Raw genomic sequence first — 14,470 nt, forward strand, 5'->3', positions numbered from 1 at the left:
TCCTGAACCTCTTTGCGTGCCATGTCCTTGCGACAAGCACTTTGTGTTCTCTGTTAGCTCTCAGTAACATTCCTTGATTTGCTTGTGAGTTTTGGCCGTCCGATCTCAAAGTGGAAATATGTCCTTCCCTCTGTACGCTGCATAGGCCCTCAGCTGGCATACTTGTATATGTGCGCATGCTTGATAGGACGTATGTTTTAGGCTGGATTGTGTGAGCTTCAGGCGCAAGGCATTTGATTAGTCTTTAAGCAGGTCCACTTGCACTGCCCTTTGCACCTGTTCTCCCAGTCCCTACAAAGGTGAGCAAGCAGCTGTTTCTGTAGTGTAGTGGTTATCACGTTCGCCTCACACGCGAAAGGTCCCCGGTTCGAGACCGGGCAGAAACACTCTCTGCTGGCATTTTACACAAAATAGTTTTTTTCCCCTTTTGTCACACACAAATGTAAAGTATGAACTTATTTGCGTTCCCATGGAAATAGCATATGCTCTCAAGAGCTTGAGAAATACACTGGGAAGGCAAGCATCCTCACATGTATTCTGTATATGGGGCCAATAAAAAAATGCACGCGCTTGCATTTTGTGTATGTAATGTTGCAGAGCACAGAGAGGATTTATTTTCCCTACTGCTGGGTATTTGGGTCTCTGGGATCACAGTTGGGTCCGCTCCGTCCTCTGAAATGGTCCATATTAGTTACATAGGTTAGTGTACCAAAGAAATAATACATTTTCATATACAGCTTCTTCATTTCTGTGTTCTGAGGGATTACCAGTTGTAAGAAATGCACTTGCCGGTACAGTGATTCCCTGGCTTTCTCTGGCCCGAGAAAGCTTTTCCTCTGAAGTGGGAACAGAAGTTGGACTGCTTCTGCTGAACTTCCTGAAAGCAGAGCTGGCGGGAGGAGGGACTTTTTGAGTGCTGGGAAAATTTGAGCTGGAAATTTGCATCGGCTGGACAGAGATTGCTTGGAGCAGCCAAAATATAATAACGGCCATGGCGCTCAAGTAAAGCAGAAAGCTTTTAGTATACACCTTTTGCACTCTTGTCAACGAAGCTGGGCTCTGTGAATGCTCACCCTACGCAAGAAAAGAGAACAGACTTTGCTGGTGACCTAAATATATCTCGCCTGATCGAGCACGATCGAGCTCTGAGTGAGCAGCTGTGCAATGGTCATCTTTACCAAAGGGGAGATGCTGCTTTTTCCAGTGTCACGCCCATGCTCTCAGGGCTGGAGGGAGGAGGGCTGCTTTTTGTTTTTACAGGCAAAAGGAAAGGCCCAGCCCTCAGAGCTTCTGCCAATGCAGATCCCAGCAGGTGCAAAATAAAGGCTCTCCCCCACCTTGCCAGCTGCAGATTGATCAGAAGACTGCTAGTCTAGTGTGTTGGGCCACTTTCTCTCTTCTGTGTATCGTCCCCTCTTATTACATAAACAGCATAAGAGGAATAAAGGAAGGAAGGAAGGAAGGAAGGAAGGAACAGTGTATCGCAAGCACCTTCCACCCTGATGTCAATGGGCCACCAACCTTCGGGATGAGGAGGAGACCTGTGAAGACAGTCAGAGCGTGCCGACTGGGGCATTCATTTGGCTCATACACCGACAAGGCTTTCAGCGGCAGGAACAAACTTCAGGAAAAGGCATTCTTGGCCTCGAATCCTAAGGGGGGTGCAAACGCTGAGGACAATTCCGTCAAATGCTCAAAGGACCGTGGCTCGTTGGTCTAGGGGTATGATTCTCGCTTTGGGTGCGAGAGGTCCCGGGTTCCGGACGAGCCCAATCAAGGTGGTTAACTTGAGCTCCTTTTTTTTGTTTTTTCAATGTTATTTTCATTGGACAGACTCTCTGGTTTTCTCGGTAAGCAGTAGTCGATGAACAATTCACTTCCTGAACCTCTTTGCGTGCCATGTCCTTGCGACAAGCACTTTGTGTTCTCTGTTAGCTCTCAGTAACATTCCTTGATTTGCTTGTGAGTTTTGGCCGTCCGATCTCAAAGTGGAAATATGTCCTTCCCTCTGTACGCTGCATAGGCCCTCAGCTGGCATACTTGTATATGTGCGCATGCTTGATAGGACGTATGTTTTAGGCTGGATTGTGTGAGCTTCAGGCGCAAGGCATTTGATTAGTCTTTAAGCAGGTCCACTTGCACTGCCCTTTGCACCTGTTCTCCCAGTCCCTACAAAGGTGAGCAAGCAGCTGTTTCTGTAGTGTAGTGGTTATCACGTTCGCCTCACACGCGAAAGGTCCCCGGTTCGAGACCGGGCAGAAACACTCTCTGCTGGCATTTTACACAAAATAGTTTTTTTCCCCTTTTGTCACACACAAATGTAAAGTATGAACTTATTTGCGTTCTCATGGAAATAGCATATGCTCTCAAGAGCTTGAGAAATACACTGGGAAGGCAAGCATCCTCACATGTATTCTGTATATGGGGCCAATAAAAAAATGCACGCGCTTGCATTTTGTGTATGTAATGTTGCAGAGCACAGAGAGGATTTATTTTCCCTACTGCTGGGTATTTGGGTCTCTGGGATCACAGTTGGGTCCGCTCCGTCCTCTGAAATGGTCCATATTAGTTACATAGGTTAGTGTACCAAAGAAATAATACATTTTCATATACAGCTTCTTCATTTCTGTGTTCTGAGGGATTACCAGTTGTAAGAAATGCACTTGCCGGTACAGTGATTCCCTGGCTTTCTCTGGCCCGAGAAAGCTTTTCCTCTGAAGTGGGAACAGAAGTTGGACTGCTTCTGCTGAACTTCCTGAAAGCAGAGCTGGCGGGAGGAGGGACTTTTTGAGTGCTGGGAAAATTTGAGCTGGAAATTTGCATCGGCAGGACAGAGATTGCTTGGAGCAGCCAAAATATAATAACGGCCATGGCGCTCAAGTAAAGCAGAAAGCTTTTAATATACACCTTTTGCACTCTTGTCAACGAAGCTGGGCTCTGTGAATGCTCACCCTACGCAAGAAAAGAGAACAGACTTTGCTGGTGACCTAAATATATCTCGCCTGATCGAGCACGATCGAGCTCTGAGTGAGCAGCTGTGCAATGGTCATCTTTACCAAAGGGGAGATGCTGCTTTTTCCAGTGTCACGCCCATGCTCTCAGGGCTGGAGGGAGGAGGGCTGCTTTTTGTTTTTACAGGCAAAAGGAAAGGCCCAGCCCTCAGAGCTTCTGCCAATGCAGATCCCAGCAGGTGCAAAATAAAGGCTCTCCCCCACCTTGCCAGCTGCAGATTGATCAGAAGACTGCTAGTCTAGTGTGTTGGGCCACTTTCTCTCTTCTGTGTATCGTCCCCTCTTATTACATAAACAGCATAAGAGGAATAAAGGAAGGAAGGAAGGAAGGAAGGAACAGTGTATCGCAAGCACCTTCCACCCTGATGTCAATGGGCCACCAACCTTCGGGATGAGGAGGAGACCTGTGAAGACAGTCAGAGCGTGCCGACTGGGGCATTCATTTGGCTCATACACCGACAAGGCTTTCAGCGGCAGGAACAAACTTCAGGAAAAGGCATTCTTGGCCTCGAATCCTAAGGGGGGTGCAAACGCTGAGGACAATTCCGTCAAATGCTCAAAGGACCGTGGCTCGTTGGTCTAGGGGTATGATTCTCGCTTTGGGTGCGAGAAGTCCCGGGTTCAAATCCCGGACGAGCCCAATCAAGGTGGTTAACTTGAGCTCCTTTTTTTTGTTTTTTCAATGTTATTTTCATTGGACAGACTCTCTGGTTTTCTCGGTAAGCAGTAGTCGATGAACAATTCACTTCCTGAACCTCTTTGCGTGCCATGTCCTTGCGACAAGCACTTTGTGTTCTCTGTTAGCTCTCAGTAACATTCCTTGATTTGCTTGTGAGTTTTGGCCGTCCGATCTCAAAGTGGAAATATGTCCTTCCCTCTGTACGCTGCATAGGCCCTCAGCTGGCATACTTGTATATGTGCGCATGCTTGATAGGACGTATGTTTTAGGCTGGATTGTGTGAGCTTCAGGCGCAAGGCATTTGATTAGTCTTTAAGCAGGTCCACTTGCACTGCCCTTTGCACCTGTTCTCCCAGTCCCTACAAAGGTGAGCAAGCAGCTGTTTCTGTAGTGTAGTGGTTATCACGGTCGCCTCACACGCGAAAGGTCCCCGGTTCGAGACCGGGCAGAAACACTCTCTGCTGGCATTTTACACAAAATAGTTTTTTTCCCCTTTTGTCACACACAAATGTAAAGTATGAACTTATTTGCGTTCTCATGGAAATAGCATATGCTCTCAAGAGCTTGAGAAATACACTGGGAAGGCAAGCATCCTCACATGTATTCTGTATATGGGGCCAATAAAAAAATGCACGCGCTTGCATTTTGTGTATATAATGTTGCAGAGCACAGAGAGGATTTATTTTCCCTACTGCTGGGTATTTGGGTCTCTGGGATCACAGTTGGGTCCGCTCCGTCCTCTGAAATGGTCCATATTAGTTACATAGGTTAGTGTACCAAAGAAATAATACATTTTCATATACAGCTTCTTCATTTCTGTGTTCTGAGGGATTACCAGTTGTAAGAAATGCACTTGCCGGTACAGTGATTCCCTGGCTTTCTCTGGCCCGAGAAAGCTTTTCCTCTGAAGTGGGAACAGAAGTTGGACTGCTTCTGCTGAACTTCCTGAAAGCAGAGCTGGAGGGAGGAGGGACTTTTTGAGTGCTGGGAAAATTTGAGCTGGAAATTTGCATCGGCTGGACAGAGATTGCTTGGAGCAGCCAAAATATAATAACGGCCATGGCGCTCAAGTAAAGCAGAAAGCTTTTAGTATACACCTTTTGCACTCTTGTCAACGAAGCTGGGCTCTGTGAATGCTCACCCTACGCAAGAAAAGAGAACAGACTTTGCTGGTGACCTAAATATATCTCGCCTGATCGAGCACGATCGAGCTCTGAGTGAGCAGCTGTGCAATGGTCATCTTTACCAAAGGGGAGATGCTGCTTTTTCCAGTGTCACGCCCATGCTCTCAGGGCTGGAGGGAGGAGGGCTGCTTTTTGTTTTTACAGGCAAAAGGAAAGGCCCAGCCCTCAGAGCTTCTGCCAATGCAGATCCCAGCAGGTGCAAAATCAAGGCTCTCCCCCACCTTGCCAGCTGCAGATTGATCAGAAGACTGCTAGTCTAGTGTGTTGGGCCACTTTCTCTCTTCTGTGTATCGTCCCCTCTTATTACATAAACAGCATAAGAGGAATAAAGGAAGGAAGGAAGGAAGGAAGGAACAGTGTATCGCAAGCACCTTCCACCCTGATGTCAATGGGCCACCAACCTTCGGGATGAGGAGGAGACCTGTGAAGACAGTCAGAGCGTGCCGACTGGGGCATTCATTTGGCTCATACACCGACAAGGCTTTCAGCGGCAGGAACAAACTTCAGGAATAGGCATTCTTGGCCTCGAATCCTAAGGGGGGTGCAAACGCTGAGGACAATTCCGTCAAATGCTCAAAGGACCGTGGCTCGTTGGTCTAGGGGTATGATTCTCGCTTTGGGTGCGAGAGGTCCCGGGTTCAAATCCCGGACGAGCCCAATCAAGGTGGTTAACTTGAGCTCCTTTTTTTTGTTTTTTCAATGTTATTTTCATTGGACAGACTCTCTGGTTTTCTCGGTAAGCAGTAGTCGATGAACAATTCACTTCCTGAACCTCTTTGCGTGCCATGTCCTTGCGACAAGCACTTTGTGTTCTCTGTTAGCTCTCAGTAACATTCCTTGATTTGCTTGTGAGTTTTGGCCGTCCGATCTCAAAGTGGAAATATGTCCTTCCCTCTGTACGCTGCATAGGCCCTCAGCTGGCATACTTGTATATGTGCGCATGCTTGATAGGACGTATGTTTTAGGCTGGATTGTGTGAGCTTCAGGCGCAAGGCATTTGATTAGTCTTTAAGCAGGTCCACTTGCACTGCCCTTTGCACCTGTTCTCCCAGTCCCTACAAAGGTGAGCAAGCAGCTGTTTCTGTAGTGTAGTGGTTATCACGGTCGCCTCACACGCGAAAGGTCCCCGGTTCGAGACCGGGCAGAAACACTCTCTGCTGGCATTTTACACAAAATAGTTTTTTTCCCCTTTTGTCACACACAAATGTAAAGTATGAACTTATTTGCGTTCTCATGGAAATAGCATATGCTCTCAAGAGCTTGAGAAATACACTGGGAAGGCAAGCATCCTCACATGTATTCTGTATATGGGGCCAATAAAAAAATGCACGCGCTTGCATTTTGTGTATGTAATGTTGCAGAGCACAGAGAGGATTTATTTTCCCTACTGCTGGGTATTTGGGTCTCTGGGATCACAGTTGGGTCCGCTCCGTCCTCTGAAATGGTCCATATTAGTTACATAGGTTAGTGTACCAAAGAAATAATACATTTTCATATACAGCTTCTTCATTTCTGTGTTCTGAGGGATTACCAGTTGTAAGAAATGCACTTGCCGGTACAGTGATTCCCTGGCTTTCTCTGGCCCGAGAAAGCTTTTCCTCTGAAGTGGGAACAGAAGTTGGACTGCTTCTGCTGAACTTCCTGAAAGCAGAGCTGGAGGGAGGAGGGACTTTTTGAGTGCTGGGAAAATTTGAGCTGGAAATTTGCATCGGCTGGACAGAGATTGCTTGGAGCAGCCAAAATATAATAACGGCCATGGCGCTCAAGTAAAGCAGAAAGCTTTTAGTATACACCTTTTGCACTCTTGTCAACGAAGCTGGGCTCTGTGAATGCTCACCCTACGCAAGAAAAGAGAACAGACTTTGCTGGTGACCTAAATATATCTCGCCTGATCGAGCACGATCGAGCTCTGAGTGAGCAGCTGTGCAATGGTCATCTTTACCAAAGGGGAGATGCTGCTTTTTCCAGTGTCACGCCCATGCTCTCAGGGCTGGAGGGAGGAGGGCTGCTTTTTGTTTTTACAGGCAAAAGGAAAGGCCCAGCCCTCAGAGCTTCTGCCAATGCAGATCCCAGCAGGTGCAAAATAAAGGCTCTCCCCCACCTTGCCAGCTGCAGATTGATCAGAAGACTGCTAGTCTAGTGTGTTGGGCCACTTTCTCTCTTCTGTGTATCGTCCCCTCTTATTACATAAACAGCATAAGAGGAATAAAGGAAGGAAGGAAGGAAGGAAGGAACAGTGTATCGCAAGCACCTTCCACCCTGATGTCAATGGGCCACCAACCTTCGGGATGAGGAGGAGACCTGTGAAGACAGTCAGAGCGTGCCGACTGGGGCATTCATTTGGCTCATACACCGACAAGGCTTTCAGCGGCAGGAACAAACTTCAGGAATAGGCATTCTTGGCCTCGAATCCTAAGGGGGGTGCAAACGCTGAGGACAATTCCGTCAAATGCTCAAAGGACCGTGGCTCGTTGGTCTAGGGGTATGATTCTCGCTTTGGGTGCGAGAGATCCCGGACGAGCCCAATCAAGGTGGTTAACTTGAGCTCCTTTTTTTTGTTTTTTCAATGTTATTTTCATTGGACAGACTCTCTGGTTTTCTCGGTAAGCAGTAGTCGATGAACAATTCACTTCCTGAACCTCTTTGCGTGCCATGTCCTTGCGACAAGCACTTTGTGTTCTCTGTTAGCTCTCAGTAACATTCCTTGATTTGCTTGTGAGTTTTGGCCGTCCGATCTCAAAGTGGAAATATGTCCTTCCCTCTGTACGCTGCATAGGCCCTCAGCTGGCATACTTGTATATGTGCGCATGCTTGATAGGACGTATGTTTTAGGCTGGATTGTGTGAGCTTCAGGCGCAAGGCATTTGATTAGTCTTTAAGCAGGTCCACTTGCACTGCCCTTTGCACCTGTTCTCCCAGTCCCTACAAAGGTGAGCAAGCAGCTGTTTCTGTAGTGTAGTGGTTATCACGTTCGCCTCACACGCGAAAGGTCCCCGGTTCGAGACCGGGCAGAAACACTCTCTGCTGGCATTTTACACAAAATAGTTTTTTTCCCCTTTTGTCACACACAAATGTAAAGTATGAACTTATTTGCGTTCCCATGGAAATAGCATATGCTCTCAAGAGCTTGAGAAATACACTGGGAAGGCAAGCATCCTCACATGTATTCTGTATATGGGGCCAATAAAAAAATGCACGCGCTTGCATTTTGTGTATGTAATGTTGCAGAGCACAGAGAGGATTTATTTTCCCTACTGCTGGGTATTTGGGTCTCTGGGATCACAGTTGGGTCCGCTCCGTCCTCTGAAATGGTCCATATTAGTTACATAGGTTAGTGTACCAAAGAAATAATACATTTTCATATACAGCTTCTTCATTTCTGTGTTCTGAGGGATTACCAGTTGTAAGAAATGCACTTGCCGGTACAGTGATTCCCTGGCTTTCTCTGGCCCGAGAAAGCTTTTCCTCTGAAGTGGGAACAGAAGTTGGACTGCTTCTGCTGAACTTCCTGAAAGCAGAGCTGGCGGGAGGAGGGACTTTTTGAGTGCTGGGAAAATTTGAGCTGGAAATTTGCATCGGCTGGACAGAGATTGCTTGGAGCAGCCAAAATATAATAACGGCCATGGCGCTCAAGTAAAGCAGAAAGCTTTTAATATACACCTTTTGCACTCTTGTCAACGAAGCTGGGCTCTGTGAATGCTCACCCTACGCAAGAAAAGAGAACAGACTTTGCTGGTGACCTAAATATATCTCGCCTGATCGAGCACGATCGAGCTCTGAGTGAGCAGCTGTGCAATGGTCATCTTTACCAAAGGGGAGATGCTGCTTTTTCCAGTGTCACGCCCATGCTCTCAGGGCTGGAGGGAGGAGGGCTGCTTTTTGTTTTTACAGGCAAAAGGAAAGGCCCAGCCCTCAGAGCTTCTGCCAATGCAGATCCCAGCAGGTGCAAAATAAAGGCTCTCCCCCACCTTGCCAGCTGCAGATTGATCAGAAGACTGCTAGTCTAGTGTGTTGGGCCACTTTCTCTCTTCTGTGTATCGTCCCCTCTTATTACATAAACAGCATAAGAGGAATAAAGGAAGGAAGGAAGGAAGGAAGGAACAGTGTATCGCAAGCACCTTCCACCCTGATGTCAATGGGCCACCAACCTTCGGGATGAGGAGGAGACCTGTGAAGACAGTCAGAGCGTGCCGACTGGGGCATTCATTTGGCTCATACACCGACAAGGCTTTCAGCGGCAGGAACAAACTTCAGGAAAAGGCATTCTTGGCCTCGAATCCTAAGGGGGGTGCAAACGCTGAGGACAATTCCGTCAAATGCTCAAAGGACCGTGGCTCGTTGGTCTAGGGGTATGATTCTCGCTTTGGGTGCGAGAGGTCCCGGGTTCCGGACGAGCCCAATCAAGGTGGTTAACTTGAGCTCCTTTTTTTTGTTTTTTCAATGTTATTTTCATTGGACAGACTCTCTGGTTTTCTCGGTAAGCAGTAGTCGATGAACAATTCACTTCCTGAACCTCTTTGCGTGCCATGTCCTTGCGACAAGCACTTTGTGTTCTCTGTTAGCTCTCAGTAACATTCCTTGATTTGCTTGTGAGTTTTGGCCGTCCGATCTCAAAGTGGAAATATGTCCTTCCCTCTGTACGCTGCATAGGCCCTCAGCTGGCATACTTGTATATGTGCGCATGCTTGATAGGACGTATGTTTTAGGCTGGATTGTGTGAGCTTCAGGCGCAAGGCATTTGATTAGTCTTTAAGCAGGTCCACTTGCACTGCCCTTTGCACCTGTTCTCCCAGTCCCTACAAAGGTGAGCAAGCAGCTGTTTCTGTAGTGTAGTGGTTATCACGTTCGCCTCACACGCGAAAGGTCCCCGGTTCGAGACCGGGCAGAAACACTCTCTGCTGGCATTTTACACAAAATAGTTTTTTTCCCCTTTTGTCACACACAAATGTAAAGTATGAACTTATTTGCGTTCTCATGGAAATAGCATATGCTCTCAAGAGCTTGAGAAATACACTGGGAAGGCAAGCATCCTCACATGTATTCTGTATATGGGGCCAATAAAAAAATGCACGCGCTTGCATTTTGTGTATGTAATGTTGCAGAGCACAGAGAGGATTTATTTTCCCTACTGCTGGGTATTTGGGTCTCTGGGATCACAGTTGGGTCCGCTCCGTCCTCTGAAATGGTCCATATTAGTTACATAGGTTAGTGTACCAAAGAAATAATACATTTTCATATACAGCGTCTTCATTTCTGTGTTCTGAGGGATTACCAGTTGTAAGAAATGCACTTGCCGGTACAGTGATTCCCTGGCTTTCTCTGGCCCGAGAAAGCTTTTCCTCTGAAGTGGGAACAGAAGTTGGACTGCTTCTGCTGAACTTCCTGAAAGCAGAGCTGGCGGGAGGAGGGACTTTTTGAGTGCTGGGAAAATTTGAGCTGGAAATTTGCATCGGCTGGACAGAGATTGCTTGGAGCAGCCAAAATATAATAACGGCCATGGCGCTCAAGTAAAGCAGAAAGCTTTTAGTATACACCTTTTGCACTCTTGTCAACGAAGCTGGGCTCTGTGAATGCTCACCCTACGCAAGAAAAGAGAACAGACTTTGCTGGTGACCTAAATATATCTCGCCTGATCGAGCACGATCGAGCTCTGAGTGAGCAGCTGTGCAATGGTCATCTTTACCAAAGGGGAGATGCTGCTTTTTCCAGTGTCACGCCCATGCTCTCAGGGCTGGAGGGAGGAGGGCTGCTTTTTGTTTTTACAGGCAAAAGGAAAGGCCCAGCCCTCAGAGCTTCTGCCAATGCAGATCCCAGCAGGTGCAAAATAAAGGCTCTCCCCCACCTTGCCAGCTGCAGATTGATCAGAAGACTGCTAGTCTAGTGTGTTGGGCCACTTTCTCTCTTCTGTGTATCGTCCCCTCTTATTACATAAACAGCATAAGAGGAATAAAGGAAGGAAGGAACAGTGTATCGCAAGCACCTTCCACCCTGATGTCAATGGGCCACCAACCTTCGGGATGAGGAGGAGACCTGTGAAGACAGTCAGAGCGTGCCGACTGGGGCATTCATTTGGCTCATACACCGACAAGGCTTTCAGCGGCAGGAACAAACTTCAGGAAAAGGCATTCTTGGCCTCGAATCCTAAGGGGGGTGCAAACGCTGAGGACAATTCCGTCAAATGCTCAAAGGACCGTGGCTCGTTGGTCTAGGGGTATGATTCTCGCTTTGGGTGCGAGAAGTCCCGGGTTCAAATCCCGGACGAGCCCAATCAAGGTGGTTAACTTGAGCTCCTTTTTTTTGTTTTTTCAATGTTATTTTCATTGGACAGACTCTCTGGTTTTCTCGGTAAGCAGTAGTCGATGAACAATTCACTTCCTGAACCTCTTTGCGTGCCATGTCCTTGCGACAAGCACTTTGTGTTCTCTGTTAGCTCTCAGTAACATTCCTTGATTTGCTTGTGAGTTTTGGCCGTCCGATCTCAAAGTGGAAATATGTCCTTCCCTCTGTACGCTGCATAGGCCCTCAGCTGGCATACTTGTATATGTGCGCATGCTTGATAGGACGTATGTTTTAGGCTGGATTGTGTGAGCTTCAGGCGCAAGGCATTTGATTAGTCTTTAAGCAGGTCCACTTGCACTGCCCTTTGCACCTGTTCTCCCAGTCCCTACAAAGGTGAGCAAGCAGCTGTTTCTGTAGTGTAGTGGTTATCACGGTCGCCTCACACGCGAAAGGTCCCCGGTTCGAGACCGGGCAGAAACACTCTCTGCTGGCATTTTACACAAAATAGTTTTTTTCCCCTTTTGTCACACACAAATGTAAAGTATGAACTTATTTGCGTTCTCATGGAAATAGCATATGCTCTCAAGAGCTTGAGAAATACACTGGGAAGGCAAGCATCCTCACATGTATTCTGTATATGGGGCCAATAAAAAAATGCACGCGCTTGCATTTTGTGTATGTAATGTTGCAGAGCACAGAGAGGATTTATTTTCCCTACTGCTGGGTATTTGGGTCTCTGGGATCACAGTTGGGTCCGCTCCGTCCTCTGAAATGGTCCATATTAGTTACATAGGTTAGTGTACCAAAGAAATAATACATTTTCATATACAGCTTCTTCATTTCTGTGTTCTGAGGGATTACCAGTTGTAAGAAATGCACTTGCCGGTACAGTGATTCCCTGGCTTTCTCTGGCCCGAGAAAGCTTTTCCTCTGAAGTGGGAACAGAAGTTGGACTGCTTCTGCTGAACTTCCTGAAAGCAGAGCTGGAGGGAGGAGGGACTTTTTGAGTGCTGGGAAAATTTGAGCTGGAAATTTGCATCGGCTGGACAGAGATTGCTTGGAGCAGCCAAAATATAATAACGGCCATGGCGCTCAAGTAAAGCAGAAAGCTTTTAGTATACACCTTTTGCACTCTTGTCAACGAAGCTGGGCTCTGTGAATGCTCACCCTACGCAAGAAAAGAGAACAGACTTTGCTGGTGACCTAAATATATCTCGCCTGATCGAGCACGATCGAGCTCTGAGTGAGCAGCTGTGCAATGGTCATCTTTACCAAAGGGGAGATGCTGCTTTTTCCAGTGTCACGCCCATGCTCTCAGGGCTGGAGGGAGGAGGGCTGCTTTTTGTTTTTACAGGCAAAAGGAAAGGCCCAGCCCTCAGAGCTTCTGCCAATGCAGATCCCAGCAGGTGCAAAATAAAGGCTCTCCCCCACCTTGCCAGCTGCAGATTGATCAGAAGACTGCTAGTCTAGTGTGTTGGGCCACTTTCTCTCTTCTGTGTATCGTCCCCTCTTATTACATAAACAGCATAAGAGGAATAAAGGAAGGAAGGAAGGAAGGAACAGTGTATCGCAAGCACCTTCCACCCTGATGTCAATGGGCCACCAACCTTCGGGATGAGGAGGAGACCTGTGAAGACAGTCAGAGCGTGCCGACTGGGGCATTCATTTGGCTCATACACCGACAAGGCTTTCAGCGGCAGGAACAAACTTCAGGAATAGGCATTCTTGGCCTCGAATCCTAAGGGGGGTGCAAACGCTGAGGACAATTCCGTCAAATGCTCAAAGGACCGTGGCTCGTTGGTCTAGGGGTATGATTCTCGCTTTGGGTGCGAGAGGTCCCGGGTTCAAATCCCGGACGAGCCCAATCAAGGTGGTTAACTTGAGCTCCTTTTTTTTGTTTTTTCAATGTTATTTTCATTGGACAGACTCTCTGGTTTTCTCGGTAAGCAGTAGTCGATGAACAATTCACTTCCTGAACCTCTTTGCGTGCCATGTCCTTGCGACAAGCACTTTGTGTTCTCTGTTAGCTCTCAGTAACATTCCTTGATTTGCTTGTGAGTTTTGGCCGTCCGATCTCAAAGTGGAAATATGTCCTTCCCTCTGTACGCTGCATAGGCCCTCAGCTGGCATACTTGTATATGTGCGCATGCTTGATAGGACGTATGTTTTAGGCTGGATTGTGTGAGCTTCAGGCGCAAGGCATTTGATTAGTCTTTAAGCAGGTCCACTTGCACTGCCCTTTGCACCTGTTCTCCCAGTCCCTACAAAGGTGAGCAAGCAGCTGTTTCTGTAGTGTAGTGGTTATCACGTTCGCCTCACACGCGAAAGGTCCCCGGTTCGAGACCGGGCAGAAACACTCTCTGCTGGCATTTTACACAAAATAGTTTTTTTCCCCTTTTGTCACACACAAATGTAAAGTATGAACTTATTTGCGTTCCCATGGAAATAGCATATGCTCTCAAGAGCTTGAGAAATACACTGGGAAGGCAAGCATCCTCACATGTATTCTGTATATGGGGCCAATAAAAAAATGCACGCGCTTGCATTTTGTGTATGTAATGTTGCAGAGCACAGAGAGGATTTATTTTCCCTACTGCTGGGTATTTGGGTCTCTGGGATCACAGTTGGGTCCGCTCCGTCCTCTGAAATGGTCCATATTAGTTACATAGGTTAGTGTACCAAAGAAATAATACATTTTCATATACAGCTTCTTCATTTCTGTGTTCTGAGGGATTACCAGTTGTAAGAAATGCACTTGCCGGTACAGTGATTCCCTGGCTTTCTCTGGCCCGAGAAAGCTTTTCCTCTGAAGTGGGAACAGAAGTTGGACTGCTTCTGCTGAACTTCCTGAAAGCAGAGCTGGCGGGAGGAGGGACTTTTTGAGTGCTGGGAAAATTTGAGCTGGAAATTTGCATCGGCTGGACAGAGATTGCTTGGAGCAGCCAAAATATAATAACGGCCATGGCGCTCAAGTAAAGCAGAAAGCTTTTAGTATACACCTTTTGCACTCTTGTCAACGAAGCTGGGCTCTGTGAATGCTCACCCTACGCAAGAAAAGAGAACAGACTTTGCTGGTGACCTAAATATATCTCGCCTGATCGAGCACGATCGAGCTCTGAGTGAGCAGCTGTGCAATGGTCATCTTTACCAAAGGGGAGATGCTGCTTTTTCCAGTGTCACGCCCATGCTCTCAGGGCTGGAGGGAGGAGGGCTGCTTTTTGTTTTTACAGGCAAAAGGAAAGGCCCAGCCCTCAGAGCTTCTGCCAATGCAGATCCCAGCAGGTGCAAAATAAAGGCTCTCCCCCACCTTGCCAGCT

The 14,470-nt window shown here is 47.4% G+C and overlaps 9 non-coding genes across 9 annotated transcripts; all 9 read left to right on the forward strand.

Moving 5' to 3' along the window:
* Positions 1–313: 313 nt before the first annotated feature.
* Positions 314–386, forward strand: TRNAV-CAC (transfer RNA valine (anticodon CAC)). Its single transcript has one exon. It is a non-coding gene; the product is annotated as a tRNA-Val (tRNA).
* Positions 387–2,191: 1,805 nt separating this feature from the next.
* TRNAV-CAC (transfer RNA valine (anticodon CAC)) lies at positions 2,192–2,264 on the forward strand. Its single transcript has one exon. It is a non-coding gene; the product is annotated as a tRNA-Val (tRNA).
* A 1,315-nt stretch (positions 2,265–3,579) lies between these two features.
* TRNAP-UGG (transfer RNA proline (anticodon UGG)) lies at positions 3,580–3,651 on the forward strand. Its single transcript has one exon. It is a non-coding gene; the product is annotated as a tRNA-Pro (tRNA).
* Positions 3,652–5,459: 1,808 nt separating this feature from the next.
* TRNAP-UGG (transfer RNA proline (anticodon UGG)) lies at positions 5,460–5,531 on the forward strand. The gene has a single exon. It is a non-coding gene; the product is annotated as a tRNA-Pro (tRNA).
* A 2,287-nt stretch (positions 5,532–7,818) lies between these two features.
* TRNAV-CAC (transfer RNA valine (anticodon CAC)) lies at positions 7,819–7,891 on the forward strand. Its single transcript has one exon. It is a non-coding gene; the product is annotated as a tRNA-Val (tRNA).
* Positions 7,892–9,692: 1,801 nt separating this feature from the next.
* Positions 9,693–9,765, forward strand: TRNAV-CAC (transfer RNA valine (anticodon CAC)). The gene has a single exon. It is a non-coding gene; the product is annotated as a tRNA-Val (tRNA).
* A 1,303-nt stretch (positions 9,766–11,068) lies between these two features.
* TRNAP-UGG (transfer RNA proline (anticodon UGG)) lies at positions 11,069–11,140 on the forward strand. The gene has a single exon. It is a non-coding gene; the product is annotated as a tRNA-Pro (tRNA).
* Positions 11,141–12,944: 1,804 nt separating this feature from the next.
* TRNAP-UGG (transfer RNA proline (anticodon UGG)) lies at positions 12,945–13,016 on the forward strand. Its single transcript has one exon. It is a non-coding gene; the product is annotated as a tRNA-Pro (tRNA).
* A 420-nt stretch (positions 13,017–13,436) lies between these two features.
* TRNAV-CAC (transfer RNA valine (anticodon CAC)) lies at positions 13,437–13,509 on the forward strand. The gene has a single exon. It is a non-coding gene; the product is annotated as a tRNA-Val (tRNA).
* The last annotated feature ends 961 nt before the right edge of the window (positions 13,510–14,470 follow it).

The sequence above is a fragment of the Ambystoma mexicanum genome, chromosome 2q, assembly GCF_040938575.1.
Source record: "Ambystoma mexicanum isolate Mex_15411 chromosome 2q, UKY_AmexF1_1, whole genome shotgun sequence".
In the NCBI taxonomy this organism is placed as follows: Eukaryota; Metazoa; Chordata; class Amphibia; order Caudata; family Ambystomatidae; genus Ambystoma; species Ambystoma mexicanum.